The sequence below is a fragment of the Balaenoptera borealis genome (genome assembly GCF_965194805.1).
Source record: "Balaenoptera borealis genome assembly, chromosome: 15".
NCBI classification, from domain to species: domain Eukaryota; kingdom Metazoa; phylum Chordata; class Mammalia; order Artiodactyla; family Balaenopteridae; genus Balaenoptera; species Balaenoptera borealis.
Window position 1 is genome coordinate 63,624,261 of NC_138871.1, and position 16,458 is coordinate 63,640,718.

The 16,458-nt window shown below is 36.9% G+C and overlaps 1 long non-coding RNA gene across 2 annotated transcripts in view; it reads left to right on the forward strand.

Moving 5' to 3' along the window:
* LOC309611876 overlaps window positions 1–16,458 on the forward strand; it is a 224,813-nt gene that overhangs the window by 191,015 nt on the left and 17,340 nt on the right. For both annotated transcript variants that reach the window (XR_014234802.1, XR_014234803.1), the window contains one exon: window positions 15,695–15,741. This is a non-coding gene — a long non-coding RNA (uncharacterized lncRNA). The remainder of the gene's footprint in view (window positions 1–15,694; window positions 15,742–16,458) is intronic.

Here is a 16,458-nt window from a genome sequence, read left to right on the forward strand (position 1 = left end):
AAAAGTTAATAAAAAATAAATAGATCCAATAGGCTATTCTTCTAAAGAGTGTTGTTTCTGGAACACTGAGCTCATGCTTTTTCAAGGAGCACAAGGATAAAATCATACATGATTGGGCTATAGTCTAATTTATGGATGAGTTTAAAACAATTTTAGGAGCTTAACACTGCAGTAGCCTTTTGGGGTATTAACTCTGTCAATGGCTTGCAAATCAGAAAATTGATAGCTCTGTTATGATGGCATGTGAAATATCAAATACATGGACTGGATGTAAACTGCTTTATGAGGTGACCAAAAACTGCTGACTGATTTGTTGGCTTAAATCCTGCTGAATGTGTCCCTTTAATTGCCTTAAGAAAATTCTTCTAAATAATTTAAAAGAACTAGACCTAAGGGGGAAGAAATATATAAGTTCAAATGGATTGTATTTAAATTAGAAAGTGTTTTTGAGGCAAGGTTTTATATAAAAAAGGTTAGGATTTCAACCATTCTTAAAAATGAAAAAACTGAGCAGGACGAAAGAAAGAAATGGATTTTTTTGCTCAGATATTCCTTGTTCCTTTCTCAATCATTCCCACCGCACTGAGAGTGTTATTATATATATAGTGTATTTTTAAAATCAAAGTATTCTTAGCGTAGTATATTGTACTTAGTGGCAATTCAATACCCAAACTGAGCAAAAAGAATAATTAATTAAACATGTACTACATGGCAGGCATTTTGTTAGGTATTCGGTATATTATGGTGAAGAAAACACAGTCCCTGCCTTAAATCAGCTTAAATATCTCATATGTAATGCAGGCACCTTCAAATAAATTTTGTGAGAATTTTAAAAGACATTATGTCATATTATGACTTCAAATAACTTTTTTAAAGAGAACTTAAGGCATCTTACATAAATACAAATTGCACATTAATGTAATTAAATAGTTGTAGCAATATATAATGGAGATGGACATGAGGTTAAAGCACTAAATACATGTTGTAAATTCCTATAAATTCACCAGAGGTAGGAGATATAATTGATTCTCAGCTTTCTGGCAGCAAATTTAATATTACTTAGGGGTACTGGTTAAGATATTGTGGTCTGAAATTGGTGGGTAAAATTGGTAGCTCCGAAAATGTGTAGACAATTTTTTTTTTATCGCCTTTAGAAATTCTCCTTAAAATTGCTCCATAAAATTCTCAGAGTCACCTTCTTGTGACTTTATCTGCTCACACTCATGAGAGGCTGACCAGGTGGCAAATCTCTGATTTCCTCCATTATATCCCGCCCACCTTATGTAACCAAAATTGCATGGACTCGATTGAGCATCGTCTTACCTGAGGTCGGTTTCCGGCTTCCAACAGTTAAACTCATTCCTCCATATTTACTTATAGAATGTGTGAGTGGGAGACTGGGAAAAATAGCTGGATATTTCTTGGGATTGCCCTAACTAGTGTTAAAAATATTGGGCTAGACTGTCCTCTCAGATGAGGAAGAAACTTGGTGAGCCATCACAGGAACCCACAGAATTTTCCATCAAAGCAGAAAAGTATCCCTTCTAATCTGTGCTGGCTAGTTATATCGACTCTACACACTATGTACACACATAAAGAAAAGACAATGGTAGAAAAGGAACTTGTCTCAGACGTTCCCAAGATGATATATCCTCAAAACATGAGATTATTTACTCCCTGACTCTCTCCTGTCCTCAGGGATTCTTTGGATCATCTATGATATTTTGTTGAAATTAATTTCTAAAATAAGAAAAGAAATGTGACTATGCTTTTGCACACATTCAGAACTGGCTCATAATTAATTCATTGTGTACTGAAATATATTGTGAAATTGGGTTGGGTGTGTGAAAGTAAGAGCCTTTCCAAAGTAAAATGTTATAGATCCTGACCACGTCAATCATGTTCACCCTGCTTTGACCTTGGAACATAGAAGATAATTGATTCTGAATGCTCACAGACTGCAATTACTGTATAGTTATAATGCAACCTGTAGAGTGTGAAGTCTATACTGTAACACTAACAGTACACTTAGTAAGGAGCCTTCCCCAACCAAATTCCATTTTTTTGTGTGTATTATTGCCTTTTTTTTTTTTTTGGATTAAAAAAAATCTCTAACATCCAAAATAAAACAAACAAATAAAAAAAAATAACTTCTCAATACATTAAACCCCCTAAGGAACCCTTAAGAAAAACTAACCCCCTAAAGGACCCCTAAAGAAAAATGATTTTACCATACTCTAAGCTTTATGCCTAATCCCAGAAAAAAATAGTTCAAATGCGTATTTTTGTGCTTATTAGATTACTTGAATTGTAAGATAGAAATCTCACATCAGAATAGAATAGTGATGAAGCAATTATGGTGTTTTTCTTCTCCACTAACTTTTGTCAAGGAATCTTTAATTACTACCCTGTGGAAGAGACTTTCTGGTTTAAAAGGAAAGGGAAATCACCTATCTTTTCACATTAATTAAATGATGAAAACCTGGGGATAACTATTAAAATAAAATCAAGATTAAGATGCTGAAATCATTGGAAAGAAGAAATTGGTATCATATTTGCTTAGATGTTTTTGATAGCCAATATGAGATGAGATATTAAGGGCCAAGAATAAGATAGCTTATCATGTTCAAAGAACATTTTCACAAAATCTTTTCTACCAGCCTTATTTTAGGAAGGCAAGAATCTTCATTCTTGTCTAAATAATAGTAATAATAATAATAGAAAGTGACTATTTTAGTATATAAAGCCACTTTTTAAAATTAATATATAAAGACAAAAGTGCCAGCATGGAAATACATAGTAATAAATTAACCTTTATCATTACGTAGTGTCCTTCCTTGTCTCTTGCAACATTCTTTATTTTAAAATCTATTTTATCTGATATGAGCATTGCTACTCCAGCTTTCTTTTGATTTCCATTTGCATGGAATATCTTTTTCCTTCCCCTCACTTTCAGTCTGTATGTGTCCCTAGGTCTGAAGTGGGTCTCTTGTAGACAGCATATACATGAGTCTGGTTTTTGTATCCATTCATTAAGCCTGTGTCTTTTGGTTGGAGCATCTAATCCATTCACATTTAAGGTAATTATCGATATATATGTTCCTATTACCATTTTCTTAATGGTTTTGGGTTTGTTTTTGTAGGTCCTTTTCTTCTCTTGTGTTTCCCACTTAAAGGAGTTCCTTTAGCATTTGTTATAGAGCTGGTTTGTTGGTGCTGAATTCTCTTAGCTTTTGCTTGTCTGTAAAGCTTTGATTTCTCCATCAAATCTGAATGAGATCCTTGCCGGGTATAGTAATCTTGGTTGTAGGTTCTTACCTTTCATCACTTTAAACATGTCATGTCACTCCCTTCTGGCTTGTCAAGTTTCTGCTGAGAAATCAGCTTTTAACCTTATGGAAGTTTCCTTGTATTTTATTTTTTGTTTTTCCCTTGCTGCTTTCAATAATTTTTCTTTGTCTTTAACTTTTGCCAGTTTGATTACTATGTGACTTGACATGTTTCTCCTTGGGTTTATCCTGTATGGGACTCTCTGCACTTCCTGGACTTTGGTCGCTATTTCCTTTCCCATGTTATGGAAGTTTTCGACTATAATCTCTTGAAATATTTTCTTGGGTCCTTTCTCTCTCTCTTCTCCTTCCGGGACCCCTGTAATGTGAATGTTGTTGTGTTTAATGTTGTCCCAGAGATCTCTTAGGCTGTCTTCATTTCTTTTCATTCTTTTTTCTTTATTCTGTTCCACAGCAGGGAATTCCACCATTCTGTCTTCCAGGTCACTTATCCGTTCTTCTGCTTCAGTTATTCTGCTATTGATTCCTTCTAGTGTAGTTTTCATTTCATATTGGTCATCTCTGTTTGTTTGTTCTTTAATTCTTCTAGGTCTTTGTTAATCATTTCTTGCATCTTCTCAATCTTTGCCTCCATTCTTATTCCGAGGTCCTGGATCATCTTCACTATCATTATTCTGAATTCTTTTTCTGGAAGGTTGCCTATCTCCACTTCATTTAGTTGTTTTTCTGGGGTTTTATCTTGTTCCTTCATCTGGTACATAGTCCTCTGCTTTTTCATTTTGTCTCTCTTTCTGTGAATGTGATTTTCATTCCACAGCCTGCAGGATTGTAGTTCTTCTTGCTTCTGCTGTCTGCCTTCTGGTGGATGAGGCTATTTAAGAGGCTTGTGCAAGCTTCCTGATGGGAGGGACTGGTGGTGGGTAGAGTTGGGTATTGCTCTGGTGGGCAGAGCTCAGTAAAACTTTAATCCGCTTTTCTGCTGATGGGTGGGGCTGGGTTCCCTCCCTGTTGGTTGTTTGGCCTGAGGCAACCCAACACTGGAACCTACCTGGGCTCTTTGGTGGGGCTAATGGCACACTCTGGGAGGGCTCACGCCAAGGAGTACTTCCCAGAACTTCTGGTGCTAGTGTCCTTGACCTCACCGTGAGACACAGACACCCCCCTGCCTCAGCAGGAGACCGTCCAACACTAGCGGGTAGGTCTGGTTCAGTCTCCTATGGGGTCACTGCTCCTCCCATGGGTCCCGATGCGTACACTACTTTGTGTGTGCCCTCCAAGAGTGAAGTATCTGTTTCCCCAGTCCTGTCGAAGTCCTGCAATCAAATCCTGCTAGCCTTCAAAGTCTGATTCTCTAGGAATTCCTTCTCCCGTTGCCAGACCCCCAGGTTGGGAAGCCTGACGTGGGGCTCAGAACCTTCACTCCAGTGGGTGGACTTCTGTGGTATAATTGTTCTCCAATTTGTGAGTCACCCACCCAGCAGTTATGGGATTTGAATTTATTGTGATTGCGCCCTCCTACCATCTCATTGTGGCTTCTCCCTTGTCTTTGGATGTGGGGTATCTTTTTTGGTGAGTTCCAGTGTCTTCCTGTCGATGACTGTTCAGCAGTTAGTTGTGATTCCGATGCTCTTGCAAGAGGGAGTGAGAGCACGTCTTTCTACTCTGCCATCTTGAACCATAACATATTTTATATGTTATATAAATGGAAGTATCCCTTTCTCTATTTGGGATTCTCTTATTATATGGAGCTCTAAATCTCTTTCATATTTTAATCCCACATAGTTAACAGCTGCACATTCTCTTAGTCTCTGACCTTCTTTGATGCCCAGGCTACAGGTTTCCCTGTCCTACATGTTAGTAGCAATTCATCTTTTCCCTTCATAGTATTTAACATACTTGTTATTGTATATTCAGTGATGGGAACATTTGTTTACCGTCTGTCTCTGACCATTAAACTAAGCTCTCAGAAAATGGAGATCATCAAACACTGATGTCCAAAAAAGGTTCCATTTCAGGGCATGTTCTGATCCCCTTACCTCTGACGATCATATTAAAACATTTTAACTCTCAATGCAGTCAGCTATGCAATACAGGACCAAAGAAATTCCACAGAAGTGACTAGGCAAATTTCCATGCTGTTGAGGCATTGCTTAGATTAATTCAAAACTAGATTTTATATCATTTAGATCTATTCTGTTTTTTTAAATATAATTATTAATATTTTTATTTCAGCAGTTTGGAGACATTATCCCATTGTCTTTAATATGTATTGTTGCTGATAAAAAGTTTAATTTCTGTTCCTTTGTAAGTGCTCTCTTTTGTTTCATGCAATTTTGGATATTCTTGATGATCTGCATTTCAGTTGTGGATTTATTTTATTAATCATCTTTAGGACTGAGTGTAATTTTTTAAACCCCCAAAAATATTATTTCTCTGTTAATTCTTCTCATTTTTTGTCTCTGTATTTATATTAGGAATATACTGGTATTTCTGAAACTAATCCTGTGTATCTTAAACTTTCTCTGTGTTTTTCCAATTCGAAGTCAATTTGTTTTAAATTCTCTGAAATTTTCTCAGTTTAATTTATATACAATATTATTATATTGGCCTTCACCCTTATTGGTTCTCTGATTTTCAACTTTTCTATTAAAATGTTCTAATCTAAACAAGAACTTTTTTAATTGCTAATTTTTAGCCTCTTTATATTTTACAGATATGCCATCATCTCTAATAGTAATAAGTGCTAATATGTAATGATTGCTTATGTTGCACCAGGTACTAAGTGCTTTAACTGTATTAAATCCCACATCAACTCCATGGGAAACTGAGGGAGAGAGGGTTAAGTAACACACCTAAGGTCACAGAGATTGTGAATAATCCTCTTAAGATTTCTACTTTGTTGATTTACAGAATTGTCTGATCTTTCTCCATAACTTGCCCCTTTTTATTTTAAAGATGTTACTAACCCCTCTAGTTCTTTACACATATCACATGTTTATTTTAGAGTCCCTCTCAGATGGCTCTAATTCCCAATCATAAATCCTCCCAGTTATTCAATTTATAGTTGTCTTTCTTAGCATTGAACTTTCTCATATATCTACTGGTTACACATATTTATTGTCAGAGAGTTCAAATTACATGGAGTTACATGTCAGGAGTCTCATGTGGTTGGTGTGTGTGTATGTCTTCAAGAGCACTGTTTCCTGGTTACCTCTGCCTCTTTTCTACTGGGTTCACCAATTCTGAAATAGATTGTATGTGAGATTTTTAGACTTAGGTTTTCTGTACTGTATGGTTTGCACAAAGTTGATCCTCAAAACTATATTTTAGTCTCAGGGTATCAATTATTTATGACTTCATTTCACCTTACTTCCAGAATAAAACTCCAGACCAGAATTTATATATGAAGTCATCATTTCCTGAAATCCAGCTTCAGACTAGGATCCCTATTCTTGCTACTTAAAGTACACTGTACTTACTCTCCTTTTGTAGATGTTTCAACTTCGACTTACAAGTTACATACCTGGTTATAGTACATTATCAGTTGCTCAGTTTTGATGCTTGGTTAACAAAATTATTATGAGGTGCTTTTTGTTGTGGTAGTCATTTGGTTTTGTTTTTAGGGCACTTAGGCATTTCCCTTCCATGCCTGTAATCTCAGAGATACATTTTAAATATTTTGAATGTATATATCATTCATCATTTTCTATGATTTAGACCAGGAAAGTGTTTTCCATTCCTGTTCAATCTAACATCTTGGTCAGAAGTCTATCCTTCTAAATTTAAACCTGTTGCACGGTAAATTTTCTTTAGGAACAGATAACCAAAACTTTCCTGGGTGAATGGCCGTGGTTTGAACCTTCAATATTTGTCTCTCTCTTGAAACCAAGAGAAAAGATATATTTGTTTATAATATAGGAATTTAATGCTTTTTTCTTTGTCATTTCAATTCTAGGTAGGAGTCAATTACATCTCATCATGAACAATAGGAAAACAATGCAATTGCTCATGAGTTTACTGTTTCATATAAATATGAATATATGCTTCAAAATTTATTTTATTCTCCACTGACTTGGATAGTATGGAATCAGGCAGGATGTATTTGCAGAAAGTCACACTCAGAATGAGTGGCTTTTAGTAAAATGTGAGAAGAGAATATTTATCTATTAAAAATTCTATGTGTACATCTACTGGGTAAGAGAACTTTCTATATGCTAGCTGAATCTGAGCCTTAGACATCTAAAAAATATTTCCAGTAGTCATATGATGGAAAAGAAGAAAAGGAAAATTCAGCCAAGTTGTTTATTTTTCATACAGTCTCCCTTTAATCCCGTCAGCAATCTGCCAGATATATTACGTGTAGAATTAAAGAGTATTCTCAGTTGATCTCTTTGATTAAGACCCTGTTAGTAGAACAGGAAGAAATGACAGGGCAGTGCATCCTCTTTTAAATAATTTCAGAATATTGAGATGCTTCTTCAGGGGCCAAAGCCTGACAATATTATGTTTCAGACTTCCAAGTCTCAAAATAAACCAGTCAATTATTGTGTGCCAATTCAATGTAAGATTTATTTTATTGTTAAGACTCTTAGTTTAGCAAAATCACAAATGGGATAATGATCCTCAACTAAATTTTGTATTTCAAGATACCTTTGAATGAAAACTGAAAGAACTTTCTCCACTGTATTTATATGTGTGTTCAATGTTTTGGCAGGTGTAGAGAAACTTTGCAACTGGCAAATCATCAATTTAACTTGACAAACACTTATTTAATGGGAACTCTGTACCAAGCACCCTGATAAATTTTCTGAGTGATTAAGATGGAGTCTGTGCTTTGGAAGAGAGCCTGTGCTATGGATGAGATATATGTATAAGCAATTGACTTTAAAACAATGTGTTATAATAGCAGCTCATAAAAATGCTCTCACAACGGAACTGAAGAATTAATTAGGCTCATTTTAGGGAAATCAAGGTCTAATCAGTAGAGCATATTGTGATCACTTGAGGAGGGAAGGGTTAAACTTTATTCTCTCTCCAAATATTCTGATACTTCTCTTTTGGCACAGAGGAGGGAGGCTCTACTTCTCCTACTAGTGAAAATAACTCCCCATGGACACATTGATTTGCTACAACTTATGAGAGTAAGTTATGTCACTCAGATACATTGAAGACCCTCCTCCAAATCATTAACGATGACTGGCTTATTATCTCAATATGGGGGAAGCAGAAACCTGGGCAACAAAAGAGTCAAATGCATGCAGAAAACTATGGGACACTTAAATGCACCTGTGCTTAACAATTCATTCATTTATTCAACACTTATTATAGAGGCATTGAGTTAATTTCCCACTTCATTCAAGTATGCTTATAGGTCAACTTGTACATAAAAAGTTTCTTGATGTTCTGATAGAAAGAGGATTCTTCTTTACTCTTTATTACTTCGTTCTGTGTTATTTTTAGTGCTACCTGACATACTATGTATTCCTTTCCTTGCTTCTTTCATGTTTCCTTCTTACTAGAATATAAGTTGCCTGAGACCAGAAGTTTTACTTACTGCTGTATTTCCAAAGACTTGAACAATGCCTGTACATGGTAGGCACTCAGAATGCCTGATTGACTTTTGAATTAATTATATTATAAATTATCTATTACATGCCAGATATCATGCTAATATTGTGAATGGATGGAAGTATCAGGAGATGAGGCACAAAAAATAGGTTAGGAATAAGCCTCAAAGGGCTGCACAGAGCCATATATACCAAATATGAGACTTTGTTCTAATTCATGAATATTGTCTATTTGCTTCCTATTTTTTTTCCTAAGAGACGTAACTTAATACAACCTGTAGGTCATCAAACTATGAAAATTGTGACTCCCTGGCTGCTTCCTGGTTTTGTAAATAAAGTTTTATTGGAACACAGCCATAGCTATTTATTTACATGTTGACTATGATTCTTTCCTGCTACTACAGCTGATTTGAGTAGCTGTGATGGGGAATGGATGGGCTGCAAAACTGAAAAGATTTATTATTTGACCTTTTATAGAAGTTTGTTGACCTAAGAGAAAATAGAAGCAGGCAGACCAATGAAGAGACAGTTGCAATGCTCCTGGCAAGCAGGGATGATGGTGTTCACTGAGTGAGATAGACTTGACAAGATTTGTTGAATGAACAATTGGAATGATGTGAAGAAGGGAACAATAAGGAACAGTTCTCCCATGTGGAAGGATACAAGAGGTGTTACGGTAGTAGTCAGTGGTACCTCCGCGTGGCTGAGAATTTTGGATAATATATGGTCTAAATCTCTAGAGGAAAGAGAGTTTCATCCTAGTAAATTCTGTGGTCACTTGTGCATGCTCTGCAAATGGTACAGATTTCAATCAATGTGTTTGCTTGGTAACTAAAGGTGTCATTATCCCCACTGGGAACCAATTTCATCCTCAAAAATGTTCTAGAGCTGTGCATTGTGGAAGCCACAATCTTTCCTCTCATGACAAAATTCTGTGTTTTATTTACAGGGAATATTAAAGTAGAGATACTGGTGTCAGGGGATTTCTGGGCTGCTGAGAAGGCACCTATGGATTTAACAGAATGAATGAGAATGAACTAGAAACTAAGTAAAGATAGATCCCAAATGAGTCCTGGGAAAACTGGGGATAACCTCAAAGATAGTTTGCACTGAAACTTGAAGACCATTGAGATTGGTCAAGGAATAAATGACCATGAAAATATTTACATTTTTATCCTGCATATTGAAAAGTATTAATCTTAAACATAATTTTTAAAGTTCTTTCAAGTAGTATTTAGAAGTAAATATCAAGCTGACAAATACATAGAATTTCCCCAGTAGAACCTTAAGGAATAAATTGTTGACAAGGACTCCGCTGCTATATGTAAATTTCAGCTTAATTCTGAAACTATGATTAAAAAATACATGTTTCTAATTCTTCATTTTCTTTATTTTTCTATTGCTGAGCTATCAATAGGTAGAAGTATCATCACTAGATTGAAATCTCTTGTATTTTGTCCTAATCTTGTCACACTGATATCTTGGGAAAATTATTTTCCTGCCATTTTTCAGTTTTTTTCTCTCTGCTTTTTCATGAAATCCTATGAGATTTTTTCCATGCTTTATGCAACACAAAGTATAAGGCCTTGGAATCAGAAGTCATCAATCATAGAGCCCGGAGAAAGGTCAAAAGGTGCTGCATTTAAGAGTACAGGGTTTTGCAAACCAGGTGGATCCAGTTTCACAAAGGTCCTACCATATAATTCATTCAACAGATTATTTAAACTCTGAGTCTCCATTTTTATCTATAAAACATGGACACAAAACTATATTTCCTAGACTGATAGAGGTATCTAATACATTTTTGTGCATAAATTATTAAGCCCAGGTTCTGGCATATAGTAGATACCCCATAAAAAATAGCTTATACAATTGTTACTCCCAAATTTTGCTGACTTTTCATTTTTGAACTTTTCTAGGCTTTCTGGTACCATGATACTTTTGTATTCTTTCCCAAGTGATGATCTCTCATTTCCCCTTTCTGCCTGGATATATTTGTTTGTTCTTACATCAACCCATCCACTATCCTTGACCCATTGTTCCCTTAGCTGAAACTGTGTCATATATGCTACATCTCCTGTCTTGCCACTTCCAGAAGACTGTAAATATTTGTATCTAATTCCTCCCAGGCTGAGAGATTCTATTCACTTATGAAACCCCAAAGAAGGTGTTACATACAAGTGTGACCATATCATTTATAATCAAACAGGGATAATTTGGGAATCAAAAGTGAATGCTATTCATAATTACAGCAAGGCATCTGGTGAAAACCAGGACCACTTAGGGCAAACAGGTATGCATGATCCTCATACTTACGAGCAAGTTACTTCTGAAAATATACATTGAAAACACAGTACAAATCATTTCCTCATCATTGTCTATCATTCAGGACCTTGCAAATAGTTTCATTTTATAAAAAGTGCTGATTGGTATGGTTTCTACATGCTCAGATCAGTTTTATGTGGTGAAATGGGAACTGGCTTAATGCCCCAAATATTTGTAGTCGAAAGATGCAAGTGATAGTCTCAACAACAGAAAACCCAAAGGCACTGTAAAGCCAGGTAATCACTGACTCTGTGTTACCAAATCACATTGACCATTTTGACAGTGGGGCTTTATAGCGATTCATTTAGTTGTCCAAATAAAGATTGATGTAGACCGCCAAAAATAAATTCCCCTAGTTTTGCTTACCAAAAATACACAGTGCCAAAACTCATGAATGACTGCAGAGGCAATTAATCTGAATCACATACCAGGTAACTACAGTCAGTGCAGTTTCTCTGTGAGTGCGCTGCATTTAATTTGAAATGGCAAAGTAAGGGTAAATAAATCAATAGGTTGTTCTCCTAGATTTCTCTTGTGAGTGTAGAGTAGCTGAGTGTTAGAGTTGGAAGACATTCCCATTAAGCCAGTGAACATTCCTCCAGCAGATGCTATGTGTCAGGCACTGTACTAGACAATAAGGGCATTGCCCTTGCTTTGTGCTGAGAAACAAGTAAAGAAGCAGACATTTGTGATGTCTGTCACTGCACATCACTTAGGTTACTGGGGCACACTTGTCAACTTCAGTTTTTCTATATATGACAGATATGTATAGGGTGGGGAAGGCATAGCTTTTTTCTCCTTTGTAAAAAGAAATGAATCGTTTACATCACTCAGGGAAAGTGGGCATTATTTTCTTGTCACATGAATACTGAAAAGGAGCTTGCCTTCCTGCATTTCTTCCACCAGTTTATTCCCTCATGGGAATTCTGTGTTGTTGGAAAACACTCTATCACCTTGACGGACCCCTCTACCACAATCCCATCTCAAAGAAATTCCTGTCTGCTGGAGAGATTATTTGTGTCCAGGAGCCTGCTGTCTCCTCTTCCTTAAGGCAATCATAACTTCTTGAGAACTAATGACCTTCTCCACGAATTTAAGACTGGTATCTAAAAGGGTTTTGGGTAGCCAGACTACTGTACTGACCTATCTGGTTGGTTCCATCCACTCAGAATTCTCATCATTATTGATGCTTTGCTCCTCTGCAACATTATAAAATTGTCTCAGAGGCTTAGAGTTCCTGGTCTGTCTAGGTATTAGTTTCCAAGGGCTGCAGTAACAAATTACCACAAGCTAGATGGCTTAAAACAACAGAAATTCATTCTCTCTTAGTTCTGGAGGCTGGAAGTCTAAAATCAAGGTGTCAGCAGGGCCATGCTCCCTCTGAGACTCTGGATACAATCCTCCCCTGCCTCTTCCCAGCTCCTGGTGGTGGCCATCCACCCTTGGCTTCCCTTGACTTGTACCTGTATCACTTCCATCTCTGCCTTTGTTACATATGGCATTTTCCTCTTTTTATAAGGACACCAGACATATTGAATTAGGAACCACCCTCACCTTAACTTGATTATATCTGCAAAGACCATATTTCCAAATAAGGTTACATTCACAGGTACCTGGGGTTAGGACTGCAACATGTATTTTGTGGGTCACAATTCAACCTATAATATTCCATGGTATAGGAATCTTCTGCTAGCTTTCAGAGCTAGCTTTCAGAGAAACTGCAGAATCAGATAAAGCAAACTCTCCATTCACTGAAAGTCTTCCCTGATATCTAAGGCAAAGTGAGTCTCTCTCTTCACTTATACTTATGTCTGTCATTATAATCATGGTCATGAGTTATGTTTGTCTATTTGTCAGTCTTCTACTCCATGGAGAGAATCTTGGAGAGTGACATGATAAAGAACAAGAAGATGGGCCCTGGAGTGAGCATCATTTTAAGTTCCAATTTCCTCACTAAGCAGGCTGTGAGGGATGCTGCCTAGTGATTCTAATACTAGACATCCATCTGCCATCATCTCTGTGCAATACTTTTTTGTTTTTTTGAGCAGGGTTATTTGATTTGCATACCAAGCTATCAGACTTTGTGCATGAGAAATTGAAGTGATAATTTGAGCCTTTGGACATTATCTTTCTCTGGTATTGACTTCATTCTGGCAGGCAGCTAGAGTATGGGGATACCATATTCATACAAAGATTGGATTGATAGGGCTGAGTGAGCTGGTGTGTTTCTAGCTTATAATTCTTCAAAGAAGGTTGTCCTTTGGGCATTTCAAAATAGATCCTGGGCCTTTCTTAGGGACCTTCTTCTTCAGTGGGTCCTTGCTTTACATTTTTGTCCTCTAAACCATGTAAGCCTCCCAGAAACTCATACTGTTTTCCTTGTAATGATACATCTATCGATTTATGAATGCTGAATAAGCCTTACATTCCTTGTATGAGCCACAGTTCATGATATATTATCCCTTTTATATATTGAAGGATTTATTCACTAATGTTTTGTTAAAGAGATTTGTGTCTGTACTCATGAGAGATATTGGTTTGTAGTTTTCTTGTAATGTCTCTATCTAGTTTCAGTATTAAAGTAATGCAGGCCTCATAAAATGAGTTTGCTAGTGTTCCCTTCACTTTTATCATTTTGAAAGCCATAATGTAAAAGTCATATGATTTCTTCCTTAAATATTTGGTTAAAAATATCTGGGCATAGTGTTTTATTACTATTGTTTTATTTTTGGAATGCATTTAATTACTAATTTAAGTCTTTAATAGTTACAGGGGTGTTCAGTTTATCTATTCTTCCTTGGGTGAGTTTTGATACTTAGTCTTTTTCACTAAATTGGTCCATGACATCTAAGTTATCAAATTTATGGACATAGAGTGGTGCATAGTTTTCTCTTATTAATTTCCATGGGATCAGTGGTAATGACTGCTGTTTTATTTCTGATACTGATAATTTGTGTCATCTCTTTTTCTTGGTTACCCTGTCTAGGTAACCCTGTCTAGGGTAACCTGTCTTATTTTTATTTTTAAAGAACAAGATTTTTGTCTTGCTAATTTTCTCCATGTTTTTTCCTGTTTTCAGTTTCATTGATTTCTGCATTAATTTTTTTTTAACCTTTTCTAACTTCTTATTCCCTTTTAGTGTCTTTGCTGATTTAATGAGGCCAGTCTCTTCAAAACACACTTGTAGTCTGAGACATCCCCTACTAGTTCTTTTTTTTTTTTTTTTAATGTGATGATTGATTGATTGATTGATTGATTGATTGATTGATTGATTTATTTATGGCTGTGTTGGGGCTTCGTTTCTGTGCGAGGGCTTTCTCTAGTTGCGGCAAGTGGGGGCCACTCTTCATCGCGGTGTGCGGGCCTCTCACTATCGCGGCCTCTCTTGTTGCGGAGCACAGGCTCCAGACGTGCAGGCTCAGTAATTGTGGCTCATGGGCCCAGTTGCTCCGTGGCATGTGGGATCTTCCCAGACCAGGGCTCGAACCCGTGTCCCCTGAATTGGCAGGCAGACTCTCAACCACTGCGCCACCAGGGAAGCCCCCTGCATTAATTTTTAATACTTTTTTTCTATTTGCTTTGAATAGAATTAAAATTTAATAGAATGAGTGAATTTGAGTTTAATTCACTCATCTTCTCCAGTGTCTTACGGTAGAAACTTAGGTTACTGATTTTATATTTTTCTCCTTTTCTAATATATACATTTATTGCTATAAATTTACCTTTATAAGCACTGATTAAGCAGCATTCCAAAAATTTTGATGTTATAATTTCAATTTCATTTAGTTATAAATAAATTTTATTTTCTCTTGGGTCATCTTATTTTTACCCATGGATTATTTACACCAAGTAGTTGGGACTTTTTCAGCTATCTTTCTGTTACTGATTTTAAGTTTAATTCCATTATATGATCTTAAATGTACTTGGTGTGATTTCTATTCTTTAATTTTGTAAAGGTATGTTTTATGGCCCAGAACATGATCCATCTTGGTAAATTTTGTGTGTGAGCATGAGAAGAATATGTATTCTGCTGTTTTTGTTTGGAGTGTTCTATAAATGTCAATTAGGTCAAGTTGACAGTGCTGTTCAGCACTATATTCTTACTGATTTTCTGCCTGTTTGATCTATCAATTATTAAGAGACAGGGGTATTGAAATTCCCAATTATAGTTGTGGATTTGCCCATTTGTTATTTAATTTCCATCAGCTTTTTTCTCATATATTTTGACACTATGTTGGTGTAATATATTTTTTTTAAATGCTGTCTTGACCCGGTTTCGAGGCGCTGGCTAGAGACCAGTCACTCCCTCTTCTTGAGCATCTAAGTCCACATTCCCAACCATTCTATTGAGCATCTGACTCTCACAATCTGGGCCACTATGTACCTGCCCTAATTGCCCCAGGGTGAGGTAGTAGACAATCAGAGACAGACCCATGCCCCAGAGCTTGCTGAAATTAATCAAATTAGTCATTCTGAAACCTGCTTCCCCTGACTTTCCTTTTTCTTCCACAGAAAACCGAGTGGCCCTAGATGCTATACTGTGTTCTTCCCAGGGAACTGTAAGTATAACAAACTGTAAAACTTTCCCATTTTCCCTCTCTTGATCTGTGTCTGGCCTCCTCATACTTCACCCAGGGTGGTATGGTTAATACAGTTGGTAGGTACATACACGTTTAGGAATTTTATGTCTTTTTTGGAGAAGTGACCCCTTTATCATTGTAAAGTATCCCTGATACTCTTCTTTGACAAAGCCAACAGAAGTTGGCTTTGTGTGAAATTATAGCTACTACAAATTTCCTTTGATTAGTGTTAGCACTCTCCAGAAAACAGGCAGCTTGTAAATGGGACCGGGGCAGAAGCCCCCAGACTCAGGAAGCCAGCAGAGTGGGCGGGGGCAGCGGTGGCCATTGATCAGGTGTCCGAATAGGATCCAGGCCCTGGAGCCACTCAAGTGTCCTCAGCCCTGCCGGTGCCTCTAGGGGGGCAGGAGAGGGACTGACCTGTAGCAGGCAGCCTGGACGGGGCACCCCTCTCATCCTCCTCTCCTGGCTGTCCCTCAGGCAGGGCCTTTCTGTCTTTGTGGGTCTGTCCTTGTCACCTCCTCTGTCTCTGTCCTGGCCTGGCTATGAAAGGAGAAGGGGTGGGGGGCGCTCAGGGGCCAATAAACTCTGCCTTCCTCTCCCCATCCCCCCCCCCAAAAAAAGCATGTTATATCTTATTGCATCTCTTTACTTTTAATCTATCTGCTTTTTAAAAAATTATCAATTTTATATAGA